This window comes from Primulina eburnea, chromosome 13, assembly GCF_022965805.1.
Source record: "Primulina eburnea isolate SZY01 chromosome 13, ASM2296580v1, whole genome shotgun sequence".
Classification (NCBI taxonomy): Eukaryota; Viridiplantae; Streptophyta; class Magnoliopsida; order Lamiales; family Gesneriaceae; genus Primulina; species Primulina eburnea.
In genome coordinates, this window is record NC_133113.1 from 3,916,275 (window position 1) to 3,932,055 (window position 15,781).

Here is a 15,781-nt window from a genome sequence, read left to right on the forward strand (position 1 = left end):
AACTCCAGCGGCGGCGAGGCGGCGGCAATTTTTAGGGTTGCAGAAGAGAATCGCGGGTTCCGGGTCGTGGGTTCGGGTCATGGTTTCGGGTCGGATCCGGGCGATTTGTTTGGGGTTGAAGATGGTTCGCGGGTTATGGGTCACGAGTTCGGGTTTCGGGTCATGGGCTTTCGGGTCGTGAGCCAACCAGAATGCTGGATTTACTACTTGGGCTGGAATTTTAAAATTATAGTATTGGGCCATTTTTGGGCTCAATTAGATCTTTAATTTTATTGTGTCTAGGATGGGCCATAAATTTGTTCTTGTTTAATTATTGCTTATATTTGTTATTCATGTATCATGCCATGTAGATTGCATAAACACCGCTTTAGGTACCATATTGTCATGCATAAAATATTTTATTTATTCTATTTGAGAGAATAAATATTTTGATTAATAATTGAACTATTTTAAGAGTTAAAATAGTCATGATTTTATTAATCGGATAAAACCCAAAATTAAGTTTAAATATTAAGTGTGAGAGGGTATATTTTAAATAAACCCACGGTCTCCCTTATTAGTCCATTAGTAAGAATTATGTATGCCTCGTGCCAATTTTATTGGTCTCCCTATAGGAGGGCTGCATTGTTTTCGGTTACTTGATTGGACTCATTATTATAATTATTTTATAGTAAAATTAATTGTGATCACCCTATAGGTAACATAATTAATTTGGTACTTGATAAATAATTAATTTAAGGGTATACACTTAAATCAATAATATTGTGAGAATTTCCTATAGAATATTTTTACAATATCTTTTGATGACCAAAATCAAGCGATTCTAAATTGATATTGCATGAGTTGCTAGATATATTGAATTTAGTGGGAGGGTCCCAGCCTAGCTATAAATAACATGTTTTTTCCTAAAGAAAAAATTATGTATTTTGGAGTTTTAGGTAAATTGCTGTGTTGTAGTAGTTTTTGGGATCTACAAATGCATTTCATGCATAACACGAAATTTTATTTATTGCATTGCTCATTTAAATTTATTTTAATTTCAGAAAAATGTCTGAAAATTCACTGTCTATGATTTTAACCAACAACCAACTAGTCGGAGAAAATTACATTGATTGGAAACGTAATTTATTGATTGTCTTAACTGCGGAGAAACACAAGTTTGTGCTCAATGAACCCTGTCCATTGGTGCCTACGACGGAGTCCACGATAGCTCAAAGGCAGGCTTATGATAAGTGGATCAGTTCTGATGAGATGGCCCGTTGCTACATTTTGGGATCCATCTCAAATGTGCTGCAACAGAAACATCAGAACATGGACACTGCTACAAAAATCATGGATAGCCTCCAAGAAATGTTTGAGCATCAAGGACGTCAGGCACGACAAGCAGCCATTAGAACCATTATGAACATGCGCATGAAACCTGGGATGCCCGTGAGAGATCATATGCTTGCATTGATCGCTCAGTTTAACGTGGCTGAGGTGTTAGGAGCTGAAATCAAATCAGAGACTCAGGTTGACATGGCACTTGAGACTCTCCCTGAGATGTTCTCACAGTTTAAGGTTAGCTATAACATGAATAAGCTAAACATGTCCCTGACTGAGTTGATAAAGGAACTCCAAAATGCTGAAAGTGTTCTTAAGACTAAAACTGGTGATTCATTTGTTGTTGCTTCTGCTGGGCCGTCTTATTCCAAGCCGAAAAGTAAAAATGGGAATAAGAGGAAGAAGCCCAACAAGAAGGGTCCACAAGAAAGTGAAAAGAAGGTCAAGGTAGATGGCAAGCCTAAGGGAAAATGTTTCCATTGTGGAGAGAAGGGTCATTGGAAGAGAAACTGCCAAGGATATCTAGCTTCCAAGAAGCAAGGTAGTGGTGAGTTATCTTTTATTGAGTCTTGTTTAGTGGTTGATTCTACTGATACTTGGATTGTAGATTCTGGAGCCACTAATCATATATGCAATACTTTGCAGGGGTTCCAAGTAACCAGAAACCTCAATGAAGGAGAACATACTCTAAGAGTTGGCACAGAGGCTGTGGTGTCTGCAAAAGCTGTTGGGATTGTTTATCTTTATTTTTCGAATAATAAACATTTGGTTTTAAGACATTGTTATTATGTTCCGGAGACTACTAGAAATTTGATTTCTGTTGCTTTATTGTTTAGACAAGGATATTATGTCCATTTTTCACAAATGGTGGTTGATATTACCTTGAATAAAGCTCTTATTTGCAAGGGACATTTGAATAACGATTTGTATGTCTTAAAACAAGATGACAGCTATTTGCATCACATTGAATCCAACAAACGAATTAAATTGTCTCCCACTAATGAAACTTATTTGTGGCACTTGAGACTTGGTCATATCAACCTTAATAGAATTCAACGGTTGGTAAAGGATGGTCCTTTAAGTAATTTAAAGGTGGAATCCTTGCCTGTATGTGAATCCTGTTTGGAAGGTAAGATGACTAAGAGGTCTTTTAAATCTAAAGGACATAGAGCCAATGAAGTTTGGGAATTAGTGCACACTGATGTATGTGGACCAATTAGTGTACAAGCTAGAGGAGGATTTGAGTATTTCATCACATTCACTGATGATTACTCTAGATACGGTTATGTTTACCTAATGTCCCACAAATCTGAATCTTTTGAAAAGTTCAAGGAATTCAAAAATGAAGTGGAAAAACAATTAGGTAAGAGCATAAAAACACTTCGATCAGACAGAGGTGGCGAGTATCTATCCAATGACTTTAGAACATACTTATCAGATAATGGGATAATATCCCAATTGAGCGCACCAGCTACACCTCAGCAGAATGGTGTCTCTGAAAGGAGAAATAGAACTTTGTTGGATATGGTTAGGTCCATGCTAAGTTTCTCTAAGATCAGTACATCCTTTTGGGGATATGCTATCCAAACTGCAATATACTTATTGAACATGGTTCCTTCTAAGTCTGTCTCTAAGACACCCCTTGAATTGTGGAATGGGCGCGTGCCTAATCTAAGAAATATTCGGATATGGGGATGTCATGCTAAAGAGAAAGATGGATAAAATGGAACCTAGATCAGAATTATGCATTTTTGTTGGATATCCTAAAGGAACAAGAGGATATTACTTCTATAGTCCTCAAGACAAGAAGGTATTTGTAAGTACAAATGCAACCTTCTTAGAGGACAAGCACATAGAAGAGAGTGAATCAAAGAGTAAGGTTCTTTTGGAAGAGATTACTGAATCATCTACTCCAGAGATCCGCACTGAACCTACTCAGTTTGAATTCACATTTCTACCATCATTAACCACTGGTTTCCAAACAAATGAAGTGGTAGAAGGCATTGGTTCTAATGATCGGTCACCCCATCATATCCAAATGGAGAATGAAGGAAATGATCAAGAAGAGAACTTAAGACAACGACAATCAATTCCAATCAACCAAGAACCTCCACAACTTAGACGTAGTGGGAGGGTCATTCGACAACCTTCTAGATACTTGCTCTATGGAGAATCGTTTGATGCGGTTTCCATTGAACAAGAGGAGGATCCCATCACGTACAAAGAAGCTATGGAGGATGTTGACGCTGACCACTGGAGGAGTGCCATGGAATCAGAAATGAGATCCATGTACACTAACTCCGTCTGGGTTCTTGTAGACATTCCTGAAGGTGTGAGACCTATAGGGTGTAAATGGGTCTACAAGAGAAAGAGAGGAATAGACGGAAAAATAGAGACCTTTAAGGCTAGATTGGTAGCCAAAGGTTTTAGTCAACGAGAAGGAATCGATTACGATGAAATCTTCTCATCTGTGGCTATGATAAAGTCTATTCGGATCCTCTTATCCATTGCATCTCATTTTGATTATGAGGTGTGGCAAATGGATGTCAAGACAGCATTTCTTAATGAAAATCTTGACGAAACCATTTATATGGTACAACCAGACGGTTTTATCCACAACGGTCAAGAGCATAAAGTATGCAAACTGAAAAAGTCTATTTATGGACTTAAGCAGGCGTCAAGGTCTTGGAACATCGTTTTTGATCAATCTGTGAAAGATTATGGTTTCGATCAAAATCTTGATGAGCCTTGTGTCTATAAGAAAATTTTAGATGACAAGGTGATTTTTCTTGTGCTATATGTGGATGACATCCTACTTATTGGGGATAATGTAGGGGTGATGACATCTGCCAAAAATTGGTTGTCTCAACAGTTTGACTTGAAAGACTTGGGAGAAGCAATTTATGTTCTAGGAATCCAGATCCTTCGGGATAGGAAGAACAAAGGATTGCTTTATCTCAATCTTCATATATTGATAAAATATTGGTGAGGTATGCAATGCAAAATTCCAAGAAGGGTCAAACACCTTTCAGACATGGAATTCACTTGTCAAAGGACCACAATCCCAAGAATCCAAGTGAAGTGGAATACATGAAAAGAGTTCCTTATGCTTCGGCTGTAGGAAGTCTTATGTATGCTATGCTATGAACTCGACCAGATATTTGTTATGCTGTTGGGATTGTTAGTAGATATCAGTCAAACCCAGGACCAGAGCACTGGATTGCTGTAAAGCATATTCTCAAGTATCTTCGCAGAACTAGAGGGTATATGTTGGTTTACTCGGCTTCAGAGTTGGCACCTGTGGGTTATACTGATTCTGATTTTCAAGCTGATAGAGATTCTCGTAAATCCACATCGGGATCTGTATTCACATTGGGTGGTGGTGCCGTTGTTTGGAGGAGTATCAAGCAATCATGTATTGCTGATTCCACGATGGAAGCGGAGTATGTAGCGGCTTGTGAAGCATCAAAAGAAGCCGTTTGGCTGAAAAAGTTTTTGCTAAGCCTTGAGATTATTCCTGCTACATCAAATGCCATTACTTTATATTGTGATAACAGTGGTGTAGTGGCAAATGCAAAAGAACCAAGAAACCATCAGCGTGGAAAACACATTGAACGAAAATATCACCTAGTGAGAGATATTGTTCAACGTGGAGACGTGACAGTGTGCAAGATAGCATCTGCTGAAAATCTTGCTGATCCTTTCACCAAAAGCTTACCTGCTAGAGCTTTTGAGGAACATATTCAAAATATGGGTGTACTAGACATGACTCATTTACTCTAGGGCAAGTGGGAGGATGTTCGATAGTATGATGCCCATTGAGTACTTTTGTTACATGTTGATGACATTTTGAAATTAAAATAATGTTCATTTATTTGTTTAAATAAATTTTTTTTTGAGCAATGCATATGTCCATTGGATTGTTGTATTATTATAAATTGAGTGTTTAAGTCGTTAAACACAGAAAGATTCAATTTTTAATTCAATCCAAAGTTTTATTGTCCACGATCGGTAAATAAATAAGGACAAATTATTTTGATAAGATCGTCTTAATTTTATTGAAACCTATCTTTGGTTTGGTAATAAAATTAAGGATACATTTTGTTGTATTGGACTGGACCACGTGAGATTTGAATTTGATTTGACCATAGTAATTCAAAATCACTAGATTGTCGTACATAACACCTTAATCCTGAGCGGATAATGAACTTTGATTACTAGCTTGAAGTTCTTTGATACATCAATGAGTGAGACCAAACCATTGGTCAATATCTCGATGTTTTGGGAATCAAAGTGAAATAACAAAGAACATATATTCGTAATATGGAATCTGTCACCTAGTCAATAGGTATGATCATAAACTCACAAGTTCTTCTAGAAGACAGTAAAATCTGAGCTCAGTAGTTCAACATTCTTGTTGAATTAATTATGTGATGTGATCACATGGGACTGTCAAAGAGAAGATGAGGGTTGAGAAGCTATGAATATCTAATGTGGGTTATATGGTCTGGATACCCTGTTTTAGATGTTCTAATTGATCGACAGGGGTGATATGTTGGGTCGATAAATCAGAGGATATTATTATTGATTTTGTGCTTCAGTAATATCAATTAATTTGAGAGTGCAATCTTATCCTTTTAGTGGAGTAGAATAAGATTAATAAATTATTTTGATAAATCATGAGTTGATTGGATCAAATTAATTTATTGGAGCTTAAATTAATTGAATCCGACCAGGTCCCTTTGGTGGCTCTAATATAAACTCGGATAAATTATATGAGTTATAATTTATGGTATATGTGGGATAAATTTATCTGGACTATTATATTTCATGGAAGATTGAGATATCAAATCTTCTAGATATGTATAATATATTTGTCCATTTAAATTTATATTTTAAAAGATATTCTAGTTATCTTTTTGTTACAAGATATCACAAATATATTTTATATATATGTGATATTGTAACTTGTGACCACACACAACACAATCCTACACAAAGAGTTTGAGAGAACACCAGAGAAGGCTTGGAGGTTTGGAGCGTAGATCCAGTGCAGAAGAAGATCGAAAACACGCTTCAAGGGTAATCTCTAATCTCTGTGTTGTAATTAATTAATTCGTGTTAAATACGTAGAACAATCGATCCTGTGCAGTAGAGATGATTGAGATCACAAGAAATCAATTTTTGTGATCAGATCTTCTCGATCTTGGCTAACACAAGGATCCAGACCAGTTCGGTACAAAATAAATTTTTTAGGTTAGTTTTGAGAAACACTCGTAAAATTTAATTAAGGGAACAAGAAATGATTGTCTGTGCAAGATATTTACCTAAAGAGGAAACATATACAAACATTTTCTCCAGATGATGGATATTAGGAGGGTGGCAAAAAACATACCATCTCTAAGACGATCGATTCAAGAAATGGCATAGCATGAAGCAACTCTGGAAGTGCTCCACTGTTGCATTTTGTAAAAACTTCTAGTTGTTTCAGCATATTAAATTAAGGAAGTAGAGGCCTTTGATTAGATTGGAAGGCAGCCTAATACAGATAAAAAAAAACGTTAACTAATGAAAATAAGAGTCCTCTTGTGAATTTCATCCAGCCATGAAAAGAGTGTTAGTCACCAAATAAACCAAAGCGCAAAGAGGAATTCTATAAAAATAAGAGTCAGACTCAAGCTATGTGAACTGTAAACAAAAACCGCCTCAATTGCTCCACATGACCCTGGCTTTTTACTTCGAAAGAATACTAATTACAAGACATTCACTTAACCATATGTTTAGTGAATGGCTGGGGAAACTAACCTCAACAACGGCGCCAAGTGATACTGTAGTAGCCCGAATTCCAGATTGGGTAATTAACGGATTAATGGTGATTAAGAAGGTTTAATGTGTAATTTTGACCGTGGTCATAATCGGACGGACCGAAGATGGTTCGGTAGCACCGAAGAGTTCGGACGATCCGAAGTGGGTTCGGTGGATCCGATCATGAGGTGTCAAGAGTTGATCGACACGTGGGAGTTCGGACGTTCCGAAGTGTAGGTTCGGTGGATCCGATCATGAGGTGTCAAGAGCCGATCGACACGTGGGAGTTCGGACGTTCCGAAGTGTAGGTTCGGTGGATCCGATCGTGAGGTGTCAAGAGCTGATGGACACGTGGGAGTTCGGACGTTCCGAAGTAGGTTCGGTGGATCCGAACATAGCCTATAAATAGTGCTCGGATTTCCTCATTTTGTATTGACAATCCTTGAGTTGTGTCTCATATTTGAGAGATTTGGAAGGTTTCTAGGGTTAGTTGCCGGTCGAGCGATAGCCAAGAGCTGCCAGGATTGGTAGTGTAGCGACGCCTGAGTTACGAGGCAATCGACATCAAAGGGCTGTCGACGGACGAAGGCTTGTTCTAGACCTGATTAGCGGTGTTGCGTAAGGCTAGGCTTGCTGTGATAGAGGTACGAAAGTACTATCCGAGATATCCTGGTTGAGTATACATTCATATATGTGTTGCATGATTATTTGCTGCATTGTTATATGTCATATGATGCATGTTATTATGTCACGTTGTATGATGCATGTTGCATTTCATGTTGAGCCGTATCTTCTTCGAGATAGCCTTTACTGTTGAGCTGTATCTCTTTCGAGATAAGCTATATCTTGTGGGGCCGCTCAGCCCTGTCTTGTCTTGTGGACGCATGGACACCGAGAGTACACAGTGGCCGACGGGTCGGGAGGGCTTCGGTGATCCGGGACATTTTAGGTCCACGTCTGTTCTTGCAGTGGATGCAGTGACCCAGAGGTAGGACCGCGCGGCACTATCCACTTGGCGCCTCTAGACTGAGCATTTTGAGATCTTTTGTGACTCCTGTTTCTTGACTACCCTGGTATCATATCATAGCATGTGCATTTCATATAGGTTTGTATACTCATGCTTTTGTACTGGACGTTCTTATCGCTCACGTCCTCGGTTTTGTTTATCTTGGACACCCCATTCCCACGGGGCAGGCCTCAGGTTGGACAGCTCGGGAAGAGCAGGAGGAGGACAGTGAGTATCTGGTTGGTTTAGTTTTCAGTACTATTCTATTTCGATATGGTTGTACCGAATATATTTTGAGTTCTTCTGATTTCGATTGGGTTGTATAACTATCATTTGTTGGTATTTCCGCTGTTATCTCTGATTTTTTATTAATTAAGTTAATTGCATGTTTAGTTCTCAACTAGTAGGTGATTCTGGAACGGGTCACTACATTTATGGTATCAGAGCATGCTTACGATTTTGGGATATCGATTTCTGTTTTGGGATTTTCGTTGACCATTTTCCCTATTCTATCTTGTAGCGATGGCTGACCACTTTGGTGATGAGAGTAGTCAGGGGAGTGTAGGTCGTTGGGGTAATCAGGACGATCGTAGGCGTTACCGTGAACATCGTCATCGTCGGGATGGTCCTAGGCATTTTGATTTGCATCGTTTTATTCAGATGGGGCCTAAGCCTTTAGTTGGTGGTGAGACTCCCGATGATGCTGAGGATTGATTAGAGCGCATGGAGAGTTGTTTCCGTGCATTCCAGTGCACCGAGGAGCAGAAGATAGAGACCCTTAGTTTTCTTCTCGAGGGCCGTGCGCGCAAGTGGTGGCGATCGACTTCTGCGCCGATAGTCCAGTCCCAGGGTAGGGTGACTTGGGCCGATTTCCGTGCAGCTTTCATGCAGCTGTATTTTCCTCCAGCCCTTCGCCAGGCGAAGACGATTGAGCTCCTGAACCTTAAGCAGGGGAGTATGTCTGTTGATGAGTATCAGCAGAAATTCTTCGAGTTGTTACCCTTCGCTCCTCATATCAGTGGCAGTTCTGAGGCCAAGTATGACCATTTCCTCCAGGGTCTTAACCAGGAGATCTTTGATCGAGTCACTGTCTGTGATAATCCTACTTCTTACGATGGGTTAGTGAACCGGTGTCGCCAGGCAGAGATCAGTCTCCAGCGTGGTAGGGCTATTTTTTCTTCTAGACCTCCGAGTACTTTGAGCCCTAGGTCTCAGTCGTTCAAGAAATCTGGTTCTTCTTCTTCTGGATCTGGATCACGGTCTAGCGGTGTTTTCCGCTTTGGTGATAAGAAGGATGCTTGTGTGCATTGTGGAAAGAACCATCCCTCGGAGCAATGCCGATCAGTCGCGGGAGCTTGTTTTCAGTGCGGAGAGATGGGGCATATTAAGAAGTATTGTCCTCAGTTGCGAGGTGGAGCAGGATCTGGTTCCGGATCACAGACGACTGTTCAGCAGAGGAGGCAGGGTCAGGCAGTGGGTAGTTCGAATCTTCGACCTCGTGCCCAAGGTCAGGTATTTGCGCTGAACCAGGATCAGGCTGCAGATGACTGAGAGAGTCATAGCAGGTACTTTTCGTTTATGCGGTATTCCTGCTTTTGTTCTTATTGATACCGGAGCATCGCATTCATTCATTTCTGCACGATTTGTTAAGCGTCATAAGTTACTGTATGTTTCTCTTGATGTCATTCTTTCCGTTTCTACTCCGATGGGTCATTCGGTTTTAGCCAAGCGTCTAGTGATGGGTTGTCCCTTAGATTTTGAGGGTAACGATGTTGTTATTTCGTTTTGTTCATCCTCTAAGCCTGATTTCGAGGACGAAATTTTTTTAAGGGGGGGAGAATGTAGTAGCCCGAATTCCAGATTGGGTAATTAACGGATTAATGGTGATTAAGAAGGTTTAATGTGTAATTTTGACCGTGGTCATAATCGGACGGACCGAAGATGGTTCGGTAGCACCGAAGAGTTCGGACGATCCGAAGTGGGTTCGGTGGATCCGATCATGAGGTGTCAAGAGTTGATCGACACGTGGGAGTTCGGACGTTCCGAAGTGTAGGTTCGGTGGATCCGATCATGAGGTGTCAAGAGCCGATCGACACGTGGGAGTTCGGACGTTCCGAAGTGTAGGTTCGGTGGATCCGATCGTGAGGTGTCAAGAGCTGATGGACACGTGGGAGTTCGGACGTTCCGAAGTAGGTTCGGTGGATCCGAACATAGCCTATAAATAGTGCTCGGATTTCCTCATTTTGTATTGACAATCCTTGAGTTGTGTCTCATATTTGAGAGATTTGGAAGGTTTCTAGGGTTAGTTGCCGGTCGAGCGATAGCCAAGAGCTGCCAGGATTGGTAGTGTAGCGACGCCTGAGTTACGAGGCAATCGACATCAAAGGGCTGTCGACGGACGAAGGCTTGTTCTAGACCTGATTAGCGGTGTTGCGTAAGGCTAGGCTTGCTGTGATAGAGGTACGAAAGTACTATCCGAGATATCCTGGTTGAGTATACATTCATATATGTGTTGCATGATTATTTGCTGCATTGTTATATGTCATATGATGCATGTTATTATGTCACGTTGTATGATGCATGTTGCATTTCATGTTGAGCCGTATCTTCTTCGAGATAGCCTTTACTGTTGAGCTGTATCTCTTTCGAGATAAGCTATATCTTGTGGGGCCGCTCAGCCCTGTCTTGTCTTGTGGACGCATGGACACCGAGAGTACACAGTGGCCGACGGGTCGGGAGGGCTTCGGTGATCCGGGACATTTTAGGTCCACGTCTGTTCTTGCAGTGGATGCAGTGACCCAGAGGTAGGACCGCGCGGCACTATCCACTTGGCGCCTCTAGACTGAGCATTTTGAGATCTTTTGTGACTCCTGTTTCTTGACTACCCTGGTATCATATCATAGCATGTGCATTTCATATAGGTTTGTATACTCATGCTTTTGTACTGGGCGTTCTTATCGCTCACGTCCTTGGTTTTGTTTATCTTGGACACCCCATTCCCACGGGGCAGGCCTCAGGTTGGACAGCTCGGGAAGAGCAGGAGGAGGACAGTGAGTATCTGGTTGGTTTAGTTTTCAGTACTATTCTATTTCGATATGGTTGTACCGAATATATTTTGAGTTCTTCTGATTTCGATTGGGTTGTATAACTATCATTTGTTGGTATTTCCGCTGTTATCTCTGATTTTTTATTAATTAAGTTAATTGCATGTTTAGTTCTCAACTAGTAGGTGATTCTGGAACGGGTCACTACAGATACTCACGGGAAATTTAGGGTCCGCTCCCGGCAAGTGTCACTAGTTCAGACGCAGGTTTTGAAATTACCCTGAGCCTGAAATCACAAATAAGATCGTTAGGAGGGGCCCGGGAGGGTGTCTTGGCGTAGCCCCTCCGACGCTCAAGTCAGTGACTGAGGATATATGGGGGGAGCAGCTAAGGATACTGCTGAAAACAAAATAGAATGAATGAATTAACAATCAAAGCTGGTATTTATAAGAGAATACCTGGGCCCTTGATGGACATGTCTTCCATTTGGGCTAGGGATGGGCCAGGGGTAATGGGCTCATCAACGCCCCCATAAAATTTTTTCAAAAATCACACAACCATTCGCAAGGCAATGTATCAAAATTCTCAACGTACTGGACGAGCGCTCGGGCGAGCGTGCGCTCGGCAGGTCGACTTGACGAGGGGATGGGGCGAGCAGGTGAAGGTAGCGGGGCGAGCACGCAGCAGGTATGATGGGCGAGCGTGCGCTGGTTGGGCGAGCGTACGAGAGTGAAGAAGGTGCTTGGGAGTGAGTGCGGCGTGATGGCAGGCGAGCGTCGAGAGGGCGAGGGTGAAGCGCGGCAGGCGAGGGCGAGAGCGGAATGCGGGCGAGCGTGGCGCTTGGGCGAGCAGGAGGTGCGTCGGGCGAGCTGGGGTGAAGCTCGAGCGAGCAGGATGCGCGGCGCGGGGCGAGCTTGGGCGAGCATGGCATCGGGCGAGCGTCTGCACGGGGTGCTGGGCGACCGCTGCACCGAGAGCGGGCGAGCTGAGGTGAAGCTTGGGCGAGCGTGGCGCTTGGGCGAGCAGGAGGTGCGTCGGGCGAGCTGGGGTGAAGCTTGGGCGAGCGTGGCTCTTGGGCGAGCAGGAGGTGCGCCGAGCGAGCGGGGGTGAAGCTTTGGGCGAGCAGGAGGTGCGCCGGGTGAGGCGATGGTGGAGCGGTAGCTTGGGCGAGGCGGGGCCGGGCGCGCGGGGCGAAGCGGTAGCTCGGGTGATGGCGAGGTGATGATGAAGCGGTGCTAGGATTACGATTTGATTTGTTTCCAAATTTTTGGGGACAGACGAACGGCTGGAAGATAATGCACAAATCGTACCCGGTAACCCGAGGACAGCACGACTAATCGAACTTCGAACATGCGATTCAGTTCGACTCGGGAGGGGCAGACTGGTGATACCCCATGGATGAGCCCATTACCCTTGGCCCATCCCTAGCCAGGCCCATCAAGGGCCCAGGTATTCTCTTATAAATACCAGGTTTGATTGTTAATTCATTCATTCTATTTTGTTTTCAGCAGCACCCTTAGCTGCTCCCCCATATATCCTCAGTCACTGACTTGAGCGTCGGAGGGGCTACGCCAGGACACCCTCCTGGCCCCACCTAACGATCTTATTTGTAATTTCAGGCTCAAGGTAATTTCAAAACCTGCGTCTGGACTAGTGACACTTGGCGGGAGCTGACCCTAAATTTCCCATGAGTATAACTATTTTTAAAACATTTAAAAATACATTTAGCGCTTAAACTCTGATAAATTCGTGGATATGATCTACCATCATATGGAAACAACAGAAAGTCAAGTTTAAAATATATTTTTCTTTATCAAAATGTTATTGTTATTTTTTCCATACATTTTATTTTTTGATTTAAAGGTATTATTTATATTTCTTTTATTTTATATGGTTCACATGCGTGCACCCCACACACACATACCAGGTGTGCAGGGTAGCATGAGCATCGCCTACGTGGTGGTGCATGATTGGTTAGCCTTTTTTAAAAATACAAAACAAAAAATTTTGTATATGTTATATAAAAACTTTATCATTATTAATGTATTCACATGCCGCATTAATATTTGAAACAAATAAGAAATAAATACGTAATTAAATGTGAATTGATATGTGTCGTTTTTACGTGTTTTATTGCATTAGTCTGTGTGTGTTTTGCATGGTGCATCGTTTATTTCAATCACATTCTGTTCATTTTAGAGTAAACATTTGCATTTTATTATATCTCACTCAGGCATGATGAATTTGCAGGAAAAGTGGCCGGAAAACAAAAAATGGAGCAAAAGTGTACAAATGAGAGGGCAACAGACAGAATGAGTGGCGCCCGAGCGGTAATTTTCTACCGCCCGGGCGCGAAAGGTGACCAAGGCAACAGAAAGGTTGGCGCTCGAGCGGTAGTTTTCTACCGCCCGAGCGCGAGAGCCACTCACCCCAAGAACTTCGACAGAAAGGTCGGCGCTCAAGCGGTGGTTTTCTACCGCCCGAGCGCGAATGCTGCATGTGCCAAGGAGAATTACAGAGGGTGTGGCGCTCGAGCGGTAATTTTCTACCGCCCGAGCGCCACCTATTTTTGGCAAGATTTTTTCAGCCGATTCTTTTCCTTATTTTCTGAACAAGGCTGATATGGAAGGCTGGTGGGTCGATTTTGGGAGGCATTCAGACATAATTTTGCAGCCGTCATCAAGTTTAGAGAGAACTTTGCGCTTGGATTGAAGATTTGAAGCTTTCCGAGCACCGTTCTTCGCAGATTTCGTCTCGCCTAGTATTTCTAATCTAGTTTCTTTCATGTTAAACATTGTTGCATTTATTTTTACAATGAATTCTAGTAGCTAACTTCATATTTGTTGGGATTAAAGGGGATCCTACCCCGAACGTTGAATCGAATTAATTTATATTTTGATTGTGCGTTATTCTTGATTTTACTACTGTTTTATCGTGTCATTAAAGAATAGCTAACTTTAACGACGTTTTTATATCACGAGTGAGTTCGAGAGAATAACGAGTGATAGGATCGAGTACTAGAATTCGCGGATCTACAATTTACATAGATATATGAAATTGGATACGTGTCGATAGTCATAGTCCTAAAGGTCGAAAACTAGGGGATTTTATAGAACGAAATGTCATTCGCTCTTGATAAATAATTAAAGATATTTAATTACTTCATTGAGCGGAATTAGTTTGGCATAGCTCGAAAGAGTGTGTTCAATAGATTAGGAAATCCTGTCGGAAGCGTAGATCACGATCGAACGAATTAATTGATTAACGAGGGGTAGGTGAACCGAGATTCCCAACAAATCCATTTCTCATTGAGTTTAATTCAATCATTTTAGATATAAATTCTCATTCATCACTTGTTGAGTCATTTTAATTGCATATTTAATTGAGTATAGTAGGAATAATCACACAAATCAATTTTCGTTGCTAAATGTTAAATAACTGAAAATAATAATTGTTAAACACAGTCTTCAGCGGAACGATACTCGTACTCACGTACACTATATTATAACTTGACATCGTGCACTTGCGATCAATTTTTTAGCATACAAAATAATATTTTATTGGGGATTTCACTGTGCAAGTTTTGCTCGATCAAGTTTTTGGCGCCGTTGCCGGGGACTGTTAATCTACAATTTTATTTTTAGTTATTTCCTTTAGCATTATTTCATTTCTCTTGAGATAACACTTCACATTTTCTTACAGATATCCCTTCCAGTGCATGCCAAAGTCACTGGACGTGGAGCTTGAATTCGATCCTGAAATTGAAAGAACCTTCCGCAGGAGGAGACAACAGCAGAGGCTTAAAGAACTTATGGAGAGACACGAGCCAGAACGTGAGGAGGAACGGCGTGAGGAGAGACATATTGAGATGCCACGCCGCATACCAATGTTAGAGTATGCCCAGCCTTCTTTGGATGGTGCACGCCCCAGCATTGTGAGGCCGATTGTGCGGGCAAACCAATTCGAAATCAAACCAGCCATTATCCAGATGATTCAGAACACCGTCCAATTTGGAGAAACTGCTGTGGACGATCCAAACACACACATCGCGGATTTTCTTGAGATTTGCGATACTTTTAAATTTAATGGAGTTTCTGATGATGCTGTTAGACTGCGTTTATTTCCTTTCTCTTTGCGTGATAAAGCTAAAGCTTGGTTGAATTGTTTACCTGTAGGTTCGATCGCTACATGGGAGGACATGGCGAAGGCGTTTCTCATCAAATACTTTCCTCCATCGAAGACCATGAAGCTGCGGGCAGACATCACAACATTTGCTCAGTTCGATCAAGAGTCACTATATGAGGCGTGGGAGCGTTTCAAGGACCTACTACGAAGATGCCCACATCACGAGTTACCACTTGGGTTAGTCGTTCAAACATTTTATTATGGTTTGCTTACTCCTAACCGTACTATGATAGATGCGGCTGCTTGTGGGAATCTTTTGAGGAAGACTGCGGAAGAAGGATATGAGTTGTTGGAGGAGATGGCTGCTAGCAGTTATCATCCTCAATCTGACAGGAACAACCAGCGGAGAAGTGCAGGAGTGCACCAGGTAACTGATTTTTCTGCTATTACTGCACAACTTGATGCTTTAAACAGGAAA

General features: G+C 41.9%; 1 non-coding gene across 1 annotated transcript; it reads right to left on the bottom strand.

Moving 5' to 3' along the window:
• Positions 1–15,425: 15,425 nt before the first annotated feature.
• LOC140810983 (small nucleolar RNA R71) lies at positions 15,426–15,531 on the bottom strand. Its single transcript, XR_012113378.1, has one exon. It is a non-coding gene; the product is annotated as a small nucleolar RNA R71 (small nucleolar RNA).
• Positions 15,532–15,781: the final 250 nt, after the last annotated feature.